General features: G+C 39.2%; 1 long non-coding RNA gene across 1 annotated transcript; it reads right to left on the reverse strand.

The window, feature by feature from the left end:
• Window positions 1-10,663: 10,663 nt before the first annotated feature.
• Window positions 10,664-11,325, reverse strand: LOC116655636. The gene is made up of 2 exons (XR_004310695.2): window positions 10,764-11,325; window positions 10,664-10,700 (listed from the first exon to the last, which is right to left on the reverse strand). It is a non-coding gene; the product is annotated as an uncharacterized LOC116655636 (long non-coding RNA).
• Window positions 11,326-11,544: the final 219 nt, after the last annotated feature.

The following is an 11,544-nucleotide window of genomic DNA, read 5'->3' on the forward strand; positions in this document are numbered from 1 at the left end:
AAACGAAATCGCTAATATCATCAAAAACCAACTAAATCCGAAAAAATCACCAGGCTGCGACCTCATAACTCCCAAAATGATCATTGAGCTTCCATATTGCGCCGTCTGCACTATCACCCAGCTCTTCAATGCCATCGCAAAACTTGGCCACTTTCCAGCGAGATGGAAAAAGTCAATTATAATAATGATAGCAAAGCCGGGAAAAGACCACACAATTCCCACGTCGTATAGACCTATAAGCCTACTTTCATGCTTATCTAAACTCTTTGAGAAATTCATTCTGACTCGAATAAACACATACCTAAGGATCCAGGAAGGAATCCCGTCACATCAGTTTGGGTTTCGTGAAAAGCACGGTACAATTGAGCAGGTCAACCGGATAACAGCAGAAATTCGGAATGCATTCGAAAAACGCGAGTACTGTACCGCAATATTTCTAGATGTCTCTCAAGCATTTGATAGAGTCTGGCTAGAAGGTCTAATGTACAAAATCAAGACAATGCTCCCTTGTAATACCCACAAGCTTTTAGAGTCTTACCTCTACGACAGAAAATTTGCTGTGAGGTGCAACACTGATATATCTGACGAATTCACTGTTGGAGCTGGAGTTCCTCAAGGAAGCGTACTCGGACCAACATTATATGTTCTCTACACAGCAGACATCCCGACAAGCACACGATTAACAACATCTACGTTTGCTGATGATACAGCTATTCTTAGCCGCTCAAAATGCCCGATGCAAGCAACTGCGCAGCTAGCTCTTCATCTGGTGGATGTTGAAAAATGGCTATCAGACTGGCGAATTAAAGTAAACGAACAAAAATGCAAGCACGTTACGTTCACCTTGAATAGGCAAAACTGCCCGCCCCTTACGCTAAACAACACCCTACTCCCGCAAGCAAACGAGGTAACATATCTAGGAGTACACCTCGATAGAAGACTTACATGGCGCCGGCACATAGAAGCTAAAAGAACCCACCTAAAGCTAAAAGCCAGCAGCCTTCATTGGCTTATCAACGCTCGGTCTCCCCTTTGCCTTGAATATAAAGTCCTGCTGTATAACTCGGTACTTAAACCTATATGGATGTACGGCTCCCAGTTATGGGGGAATGCCAGCAATAGCAATATTGACATAGTCCAGCGAGCTCAGTCGAAGATCTTGAGAACAATCACCGGGGCACCTTGGTACGTTCGCAACGAAAACATACATCACGACTTAAACATTCTTCCAGTCAAAGATGTGATCGCAGAACAGAAGGAAAAGTACTTTAGCAAGCTATTGTCGCACCCTAACCACCTGGCGAGAGGTCTAACAAGGTTGAGTAACCAATCACGACTTCGTCGGAATGACCTACCCACCCAGCGACCGTCTTGAGGAACGTGCAACCAGAATGCAGTCTTAGTCTACTGTTAGTTAAATGTTAATGTTAAGATTTGAGAACTTTTTGAAGATTTGAAATGTTAAGATTTGAAAAGATTTTGAAGATTTCAAAATTAAGAGAAGATCCAATAAATAAAAGCAAAGTTTAATAAAAAAAAAAAAAAAAAAAAAGCTCCATGAGCTAGCACTATGTCCTGAGAATAAGTATTTCACAAAGGCCAAAGCGCTAGAAGAGCTTGAGAAAAAATATGAAGCAATATTTTCGGATGGAATCCCATCAGTGTCAGGCCCGTCACAAAGGCCCCGGAAAACAGGCGAAAATCTCGAGCCAAAGGCACAATCATCACAAGGAAACGACGGAGAAGACCTTCGATTAACATCATTAAATCGAAGACATGAAGGACGATTAGACGATATGGAAGACTTTCTGTGCAACCGCACCGAAGGAAGGGAAGTGTCCACACACGTCAGACAACACATGAAGGAGCTATGGAAGGAAATCGTCACGGGATACCATGATCTCATCGACCTGGAACCAGCCATAAAAAATGATGGACACACCGATGACAGATTTCAGGTGGTACGAGCAGAATACTTTTCGTTTCTGAGCGAAGGATCGCAATCGACTTCAGCATCAACACAAAAACCCGCGATCGCACCTCCGGTTGTAATACCACCAGTAGAAATTCTACCGACTACCGACATTGGCTATGCATCCACAATCAAGACTACAGCGATGCAGTAAAATTCCGTCATTTGGAGAATCATGTAACAGGTGAAGCAAAAACCCTAATCTCAACGTCAATTGGCGGACAAACCAGTTACCAGGATGCCTGGCAACGACTAAAGAATCGATATCGCGATCCAAGACCTTTTCGGACACCCCAGAACAAATGGATCAGCGGACCAGCTGCGCAGCCTACATGATACCGTCCTCCGAACGATCGCCAATCTCAACGAACTCAAGGTATCAACAGACAACTGGGAGCTAATCTTGATACTCACCATTGAGGAAAGACTGGACCCACACACGCTGTCATCTCTAGAACCAGCCGTCACCGATCCAACCAATCGACAATCTCTGAAGCAGATTTTAGAAAACCTTGAGCGTCAGGCAACCAGTCAAGTATCAATGCAGAAAAATACGTCGGCTGCTCCACTTCGATCCAGTTCATCACGATTGGTGTGTTCAGCCACAGCCCTGCTTACAGATAAGCCCACCGTTCTCTTACCAACCGCCCAAATGGCAATACATGGACCAGTCGGAACTCATCAGCAATGCCGCACACTTCTATATTCTGGATCACAAATTAACATAATCACCAGAAGGATGGCTGACACACTTGGACTACAATTGGAGCCATCAACCCTGAACATCGCTGCTTTGGGAGGAACTAAAGGATCACGAAAAAAGGCTGTGGTGACCATATCACCACCATAGCTGTGGTGTCGTTGTACTACCGGAAATAATGCCCAATCAACCATCCCACCATCAAATCAACGTAGTTGTACTACCGGAAATAATGCCCAATCAACCATTCAAGCACCAAGAAATATCTCACCTCAGTTGCGCTTAGCCGATCCTGAATTTACGCAGCCCCAGAATATGGATCTGTTGTTGGGCGCCGAAATCATCTTCCAGCTTATGAGGCCACAACAGGCATATTTGGGAGAAGGACAGCCACTACTAAAAAATACCGCGCTTGGATGGATTGTGATGGTGCCAGTGCGACCGGAATCAGCTCCTAATATGAAGGCAGAACAAGTCGTTGGTAATACGACAGCTTGGACACCGGAAACTAACGAGCCACGACAAGGTTTGATTGCATGCATCGGCAAGAAGCAAATAGTAAAATCCGGAAGATTACATAGTTGCATAGGCGCTTTGCGACTCCTCGATCACTCCGAATCTCATCATCCTATTGGAAGTGCCGCAGTCTCGTTGCACCTAATCTAAGAATCGTTCACGGCGCCGACAAATCTCCCGTAAGTGGCTTATCGAACGTATCGACACATTCAGAAGCTCGTGGCGGATCTCGGACCTGAGATTCCTCCTTACCATCTCCACTATCGTGGCATCGCTTTCCATTGAATACTCAGACCATCCATCAACTGTTCTACCGCCTCATAAAACGTGTCAAAATCTTCTCTGTCGCGCTGCTTCCGATCTCTTATCGCTTCTCTTATGTCCTCATCAGACCTATCGTCCCTGAAGTGTTTCCTGAGCGCGTCGCATAAATCATTCCACCTCATTTCTCTATTCAACTTGTTAAAGCGCCAGTAAAATTCTCCCGCTTTCCCATCAAATAACAAACTCGTATTTCCGCATAGTGCTGAAAAGTTACAATCCAGCGTCTGGTGCGTCAAAGCTTCTACTCGATAGATGAAATTATCGATGGTCATGCCGTCGGGATGTCCGCTAAAACGAACCTTCCAACTATTCAGGATCTGTCCCAATTTCTCTGGTCTATACCCAAAGTTGTGATCAGCCTGTTGCCTCAAGCCATTTCCTAAGTAGTCGCCCTGATCCCGGGTTTCTCTTTCATTACCGTAGATCCCACAAGGCTGCTCGTAGCCTTCAGTTCTCTCTTCGCCTTCCCTCTCTGATTGCGCCCTTTGGTGGAACAGTCTGTCCATTTGCGCTGACAGTTGTTCCAACAGCGTCGCCTGCGAGGCGCTGATTTATTGGGACACCATCGAACTCAATTCTGCTGTGCTTCCTGCCGACTCTACTTGAGAGCTCGTTTGGCTGGTCCCACAGGGTGAATCTGCTCTGCGAGTCAGCTGACTCGTGCTCGCGCCAGCCATATCGCCGGCCGCCTGTGCCTTCTCAAAACACACTACCTTGCATGTCAGACATGACAACTTCGACTTAGCGTGTGTTGTTATACACGCTTTGTGGAACTCCTGCGGTCTGCGATCCAATAGCTGAAACCCTTTGGACGTGGTCATATCGTAACTGCTACGACTGAGCTCCAAGCGTCCTTCTGCTCTCCTAGGGGATGAAGGGATCTCGCGGCCAACCTACAGTCGTGGTCAGATATCAGTCCGCTGACTAATACTGCATTTCCAAGCAACTGTGGCACTGGCTCTCCCGTCCCTTCGCTCTTGTAGCGGCCTGCTATCCGGTACTCATGGTCATTTGGGTCCTGTTTCCTCCTGAAGTCCTATGCGAGAAACCGACCTGCTAGACTCTACTCGAAACTACCGCTAAGGCTGCCGTGGCACTGTGGTCTCTCTTTTGAGTGTAGAATTCCAAGCGGAACCCGCGCCACTGCTGAGGATTTTGGTCTGGTTACTGACATGCTACTGTAACCGGCCGAAAAGATTTGTCCGCAAAACATGTCTGCGTCTAACCATGCTAAAAACATGGACACTTAGTTGGGCGCCAGATAAATTAATGATTAAGATAATTATAACTGTAACGAACAGTGAAGTGGCATCGCTGAAGATACCGGATGAGAGAAAGGGTTGCACGCGGTGTCCGGCCAGATCTCGTCGGCTAATGGGCGGGTTCTGAAACACCCGCTTCTCTCCCCTTGATGCTGCCTCGGGAATCATACATTATTTCGATAATGATGCGTGCGCGACCTCACGAGCCGCATAGGTCAAACTCGGGTTCCTTAGAACTGTGAATAACAGAATCCTTCGGGATCCCTAAGAAGGTACATGGCATAGGCTGGCTGCACGGCGGAGGCAAATCAAACGGCGCGAAATATGTTTTCTCACTCCATTATAAACTTCATATTTATTCCTCTAAGAAATACCTTAAATCTCTAAATAACATCCTTATACTAGCTTCCTAAATATCCTAACACTTCAATATATATTCCTTCTTACTACGCTTAACAATATCTTATCACTAAAGATTTGCGAACTTAATGTATATTCAATTCGATGGGATTTGCGGACACGCGCTCAATTTCATTGTATAAGATTTTACTTGCTAACAGAGCTCCACAACAAAGTCCGCCTACGGAGGTGGGCGATATTCGATTTTTCTTTTTTTTTTTTTTTTCTGTTCCATGCAACAAGGTGGTTGACTGTCAACTGGTGAAGCCTCTTGGGCCGGATCTCGGAACACGTGGAAAAATATTGATCGGAGAATTCCGCATCACTTCAGCTGGCTTGGCATAGATTAAAGATTACTCACTTTTTATATCCGATATGCTGCAGGCGCCCCTTGGTCGGTTGTGCGGGAGGTGTGCAGTACGTATGCAGTGAGAACCGCGCGAAAAAAAAATGCTCCTTCATAGAATCCTTCTTGGTCAAGTTGATTCGAAATTTTGCTGGATGTGCTAAGCAGCAACCAGATAAGCCTATTAGAATATTGATAATTTGTTTAGCTGCAGCGGCATTTAATCTTCTCTGTATGTCTCCCAGTTTCGCATTCACTTTGTTGTTATTTGTAATGCTTTTGAGAGCTTTGGAAGAGCTTCTGTTGTTATTGACGGGCCGCTTGTTTATATTGCGCGGTTAATTATAAGGGTTAATTACCCTTATTAAATTATAAACCGGAATTTGAAATTATTGAATTCGGCTATCAAAAAGCTGGTAGCGTTACACTGGAAAAGATTTTCGGTTCCAAACAGGTTAAACAGGCTTCCGACCCCTTTAGTTACCAATTTGCAGATCAAATGTTGCGGATCATGATCCTTTTCGTGTTATCTGTAAAAATGATAACCTATTGTCGCATTTATTTTCCCATGAATTATCCCAAGGTTTAATTAAATGTAATTTGATCTTTATTAGAATAATTTTTTAGCCTTACTCTTAATTATAATTAATTTAAAATAACGGATAATTCGTATATATAATATATAAATAATACTTACATATATGGAGCATATAAACCCCCATTTGTTTATTAAAAAACCTTAATCTAAACCGAACAATTATACGAGAATTAAAAATTTCCTGTAGGCGACCGATCTGAATGAATTATATATATTAATCGAAAGTATGGTCTTAATTGGATCAATTTTATCCAAACATTTTCCAAAAGTCATTAAGTTGAGTAAAAAATAGGGTGAAAGTAAAAAAAATTCTTTCACTAAATAACGCATGGTGGGAACATTTGAGACCCCAGATAAAACATTTTCGTTTTTCGCATATATATAGCTAAAGAAGCCTCAACCATCCCGATCTGAAATTTTGTTTAGAAGTTATTCAATTCGATTTTTACAGATCTTTGCACTATTTCGTTTCTTGGCAATCTCGGCAAAAATTTGTTGGCGTAATTGCCTCTAAAGATCTTATTTATATTGTATGTGGAGATGACTCTTGAGATAATATACTCCGTTAACTCAAGTTATGATCCTATAAGTGGAGGTACCTATAATATGCAGCCACCTGTGAGCTTGGCTTGGAAAATATTCTTACCCGGCACGTGTCTGATTTTTTGTTGTTTTTCTTGCACGTGCCGAATGAGAATACTTTTAATGATACATTTTTTACACCTATATAATATTTTTTTGTCACCAAAATTGATTTCAGATGTTTTGCGCTTGGCAAGCTGTTTCGTTACCGGTATTTTACCTCGCATGAGGTTTTTTATTTGATATCGTTTTTTTTGTATATATAGATCAACAAACATAGGTTCTATCACCCACCGTTTCCGCGGTACACCTAAGAGAAGAAATTGATCAAATTTTACCATATATTGAATTATGTAGGCCGTGAAATGGCTACAACCATCATTGTTTCCAGTACATTTCATTTTTGAAATGTATGCGTACCAACTAAAATTAAAAAATGGTATCTAGCAGTTACCATATCTTTGGAATACTCATCAAAAGTTGAAATCTCAGATTTTCTACGTTAAGTTTTGGTCTTCTATGATTTTTCCCCAAACATTTTTCTATGGAAGATTTTTATTTTCTTATTGAAATCAGTAGATCATACCATGTTTTAATTTTGGATTTAAGGAAAAACTCGAAATAATTTTATTGAATTTAATATAGGTGGTTCAACAATATTTTCTTCAATTAAATTGGAGTTTTAAATCTCATATTTTCAAAAAGTCATGGCTATCTACAACTTCTGTAAAGCTTTACTAAACAAGCTGAACCTGCAATAGATACGTTTTGAATATAGAAACAGTTGTAGATTTATTTATTTGTGTTATTTGAAAAAGGACACATTTTATATAGAATATTAAAGTAACCCTTCCTTTGGACAGGCGATTTACAAAGTTAGCAATACTTTAAATATTAAGATAAACACCAAAACTTATTCTGTTTACACCATAAATGTTGACATTACAGAAAGTGGAATAATTAAATTAATTGAAGTTATACGTATTTTTAATCTACAAAATTTGGAATTTGAAACGTTAGTTTAAAAATTCGTATTAACAATGTTTCCAAAATTCAATTAAAACTACAAAATTGTTTCGTTGTGAAGTTCACAATGTGAACCAAGTTGTTCAAACAAATAAACATATTAAACGTCGATCCTTATAAGGGTTTCACTATATAATAAATATTCAAAAAAAAAATTTTGGTAAACTTCTATTTTCAAAAATACCAAAGTTGCGGCATTTTGGATCGTTCACTTATAGTCAACCAATGGAATTTTAGTATAGAATATAGTCAACCAATCTTGGTTCAGTCGACATTTATACTGACTGCAAAATAAAGAAGGAAGTGTGCAAAGTTCAAATTCGATAGCTTTAAAACTGAGAGACTAGTTCGAGCAGAAACAAATAGGCAGACAGGCTGATAAACGGACATTTTTTTTTAGTCTAGTTAGAATGTATAGAATGTCGTATTCATGAGAATTAGGATTAGTGATTAGTAAATTTAGTCAGACGAAGAAAAAACTTCAATGTTCCCAATAATAGCTCCAATTTAATGAAAACTTTAAATATCTTTATATTTCCCACGAATTTCCCGCAAAATTTTGACACAAACTGGATATTCTTGGTTATTATGGGACTCTAAATGACGAATCGGATAGCTCTATCTCAAAATTATCCGATCGTTCAAAAATTCTGTAAGTCAAAATGGGAATCATAAATACATATAAATCCACTAAAAATTCCTCCGCCAAACTTTAGATTTTATTAATTTAAGTAAAGTAAAAGTTAAAAGATATATCCTATATATATAGATATATTTTCTAGTTTATTGTACACATACATGCCCAAGCTAAAAAATCTACATATCCATGTACGTACATATGTATGTGTACTTAACATCACCCAACAGTACCAATTACCCACGAATCACCCCGTATTCACCCGTGCGTCCCCCGGATCACCCCGGAATCCGCCCCGAAATCTAGAACAAGCAACCCGGAATTTTGTAATGAAATTGATGAAAATGTCCTCTCGGCCTGAAATTCGATTTCAGGCGTGAATTTGCCTGGTGACAAATTGGTATCTTATAGGATATAGAATAAATACCTATAAGGTAACTTATAGGACTATATCTTGAATACATGAATTTAGCCAGATGCAAGCGATATATCAAAAGTTGGGCTCAAGGGCTATCTCAACGTGCAATATAAATAAAATCAAATGAGCCAACTTTAAAAAATTATTTTTATACCCTTGCAGAGGGTATTATAATTTTGGTCAAAAGTGTGCAACGCAGTGAAGGAGACATCTCCGACTCTATAAATCCTTCTTTTGTCTGCAGGCATAAGTCGGAATGGCCGAGATCGGTCGACTATATCCTTCAGCTGCCATATAACTGATTGATCGGAAATGCCATAACTTCGTTGTTTTTCATTAATCATTATTATTTGTTGATTGTGTGCTTTGTTCGCTTTTTTTAATTTTGTCCAAGTCGTTTGCTTGGCTCATATTTTTTTTTCAAACATTTATTATGAAGTTTGTATAGTTTATAAAAGCAATTGGCACACATTATGACAACAATTACACAGGCCAACAGAAAAAAATCTCCACGCATAATTTTACCTGCTCCATAATTTTTAGGCTCCCCTGAACCAAAGTCCAGAACAAACATAGGTTCTATCACCCACAGTTTCCGCGGTGCACCTAAGAGAAGAAATTGATCAAATTTTACCATATATTGAATTATGTAGGCCGTGTAATGGCGATGACCATCATTGTTTCTAGTACATATCATTTTTGAAATGTATGTGTACCAACTAAAATTAAAAAATGGTATCTAGCAGTTACCATATCTTTGGAATACGCATCCAAAGTTGAAATCTCAGATTTTCTACATTAATTTTTGGTCTTCTATGATTTTTTCCCAAACATTTTTCTATGGAAGATTTTTATTTTCTTATTGAAATCAGTAGATCATACCATGTTTTAATTTTGTATTTAAAGAAAAACTCGAAATAATTTTGTATAATTTATTATAGGTGGTTAAACAATATTTTCGTCAATTAAATTGGAGTTTTTAATCTCATATTTTCAAAAAGTCATGGCTGTCTACAATTTCTGTAAGTTTTTACAAAACAAGTTGAACAATACATACGTTTTGAACATAGAAACAGTTTTAGATAGCCATGACTTTTTGAAAATATGAGATTAAAAACTCCAATTTAATTGACGAAAATATTGTTTAACCACCTATAATATATTATAAAAAATTATTTCGAGTTTTTCCTTAAATCCAAAATTAAAACATGGTATGATCTACTGATTTCAATAAGAAAATAAAAATCTTCCATAGAAAAATTTTTGAATCTGAGTTGAATTCACTGATGAGTAAGGTTCTTAATTCATTCCAGTCCTGGGTTGAATTCCTAAGAAGAATTGTACGTGCAGGTCCAACGATGAGGTTTAGTAATTTGATTAAAAATTTAAATAATTAATCAAATTTTTATTTTACAAATCTAAAAATTGCAAGTTCACAGGCCGACAATTTCCAACTTTTTTTTCCTCCACGCATAACTTTACATGCTCCATAACCTTTAGGCGCCCCTGAACCAAAGTCCAGAACAAACATAGGTTCTATCACCCACAGTTTCTGCGGTACACCTTAGAGAAGAAATTGATCAAATTTTACCATATATTGAATTATGTAGGCCGTGGAATGGCTATGACCATCATTGTTTTTAGTACATATCATTTTTGAAAAGTATGTATATCAACTAAAATTAAAAAATGGCTAGCAGTTACCATATCTTTGGAATACTCATCCAAAGTTAAAATCTCAGATTTTCTACATTCATACATGGCTATCTACAATTTCTGTAAAGCTTTACTAAACAAGCTGAACCTGCAATAGATACGTTTTTATAGATAGATACGTCGAGCACCTCGACAAGCACCTTCAGGACACCTAGGCAGAATTTAAAGTGCTTTTCACTAACTACGTTGCTGGGACTTCCATACCTAAAAAATACATAAAAGATTAAGGATTTCAGCTCACAGGATTTCGTTTTTTTTCAAACTTACCCCTCGAACATGCGAACCATGATGTGGAGAGCCCACTTCTTGGTGTAGCAGTATGTTAATTCGGTGCGCTCATCATCGTCCAAATGGGAACTATCCCGACATCAATTTGGCTCATCCCGATTATCAATTTGGCGACCAATCTCCATCCACTGCGAGAAGATCTCTCGGGTGATGAAGTCCATCGGAAGGCTGTACTGCGTAAGCGCGATGCTGATGTTGTCCACCACTTGTGGCCATCGACCCGGGAAGACACTTTTGATGATGTGATTCACGCAGATGGAGAGTTGAACTCTAAAATGAAGTCGGAGTGCGGAGTTTATATAAGGAACCCATTTTATGTCCCACCTATGTGTAGGTGGGCCACCTCAGACAGATAGTGCTGACGCAGTGGCTCCTGCAGACCCTGCAGGCATTGTGGATGCTTGTTTTGCTCAGACATTTTGGCTATTATTTTACATTTTTTTTAAATTTGTTTCATCTATTTTTCTTTGATGGATCATCTTTTTTATGATGGTAAACAACATTCCAGAGCCTACTGTGGGAATAATTCAAATAGGCTAGACACAAACCCTTTCCCATAGCATTATCATTGGCATCCAGACATAAACATAGACATAAACCATTCACACGCCTTTATCGACGACAGTAGACGTAAACATCAAACCCCTTTTGCTCCAAATTCATAAACAAGTGCCCATCCTGGGAACCCAACCATCCTTGAATTTAATAATAAAAAAATCTTAATTTTTATTTCTTATTTTAAATCGGGAATTAAAACATA

This window comes from Drosophila ananassae, unplaced genomic scaffold (assembly GCF_017639315.1).
Source record: "Drosophila ananassae strain 14024-0371.13 unplaced genomic scaffold, ASM1763931v2 tig00000107, whole genome shotgun sequence".
NCBI classification, from domain to species: Eukaryota; Metazoa; Arthropoda; class Insecta; order Diptera; family Drosophilidae; genus Drosophila; species Drosophila ananassae.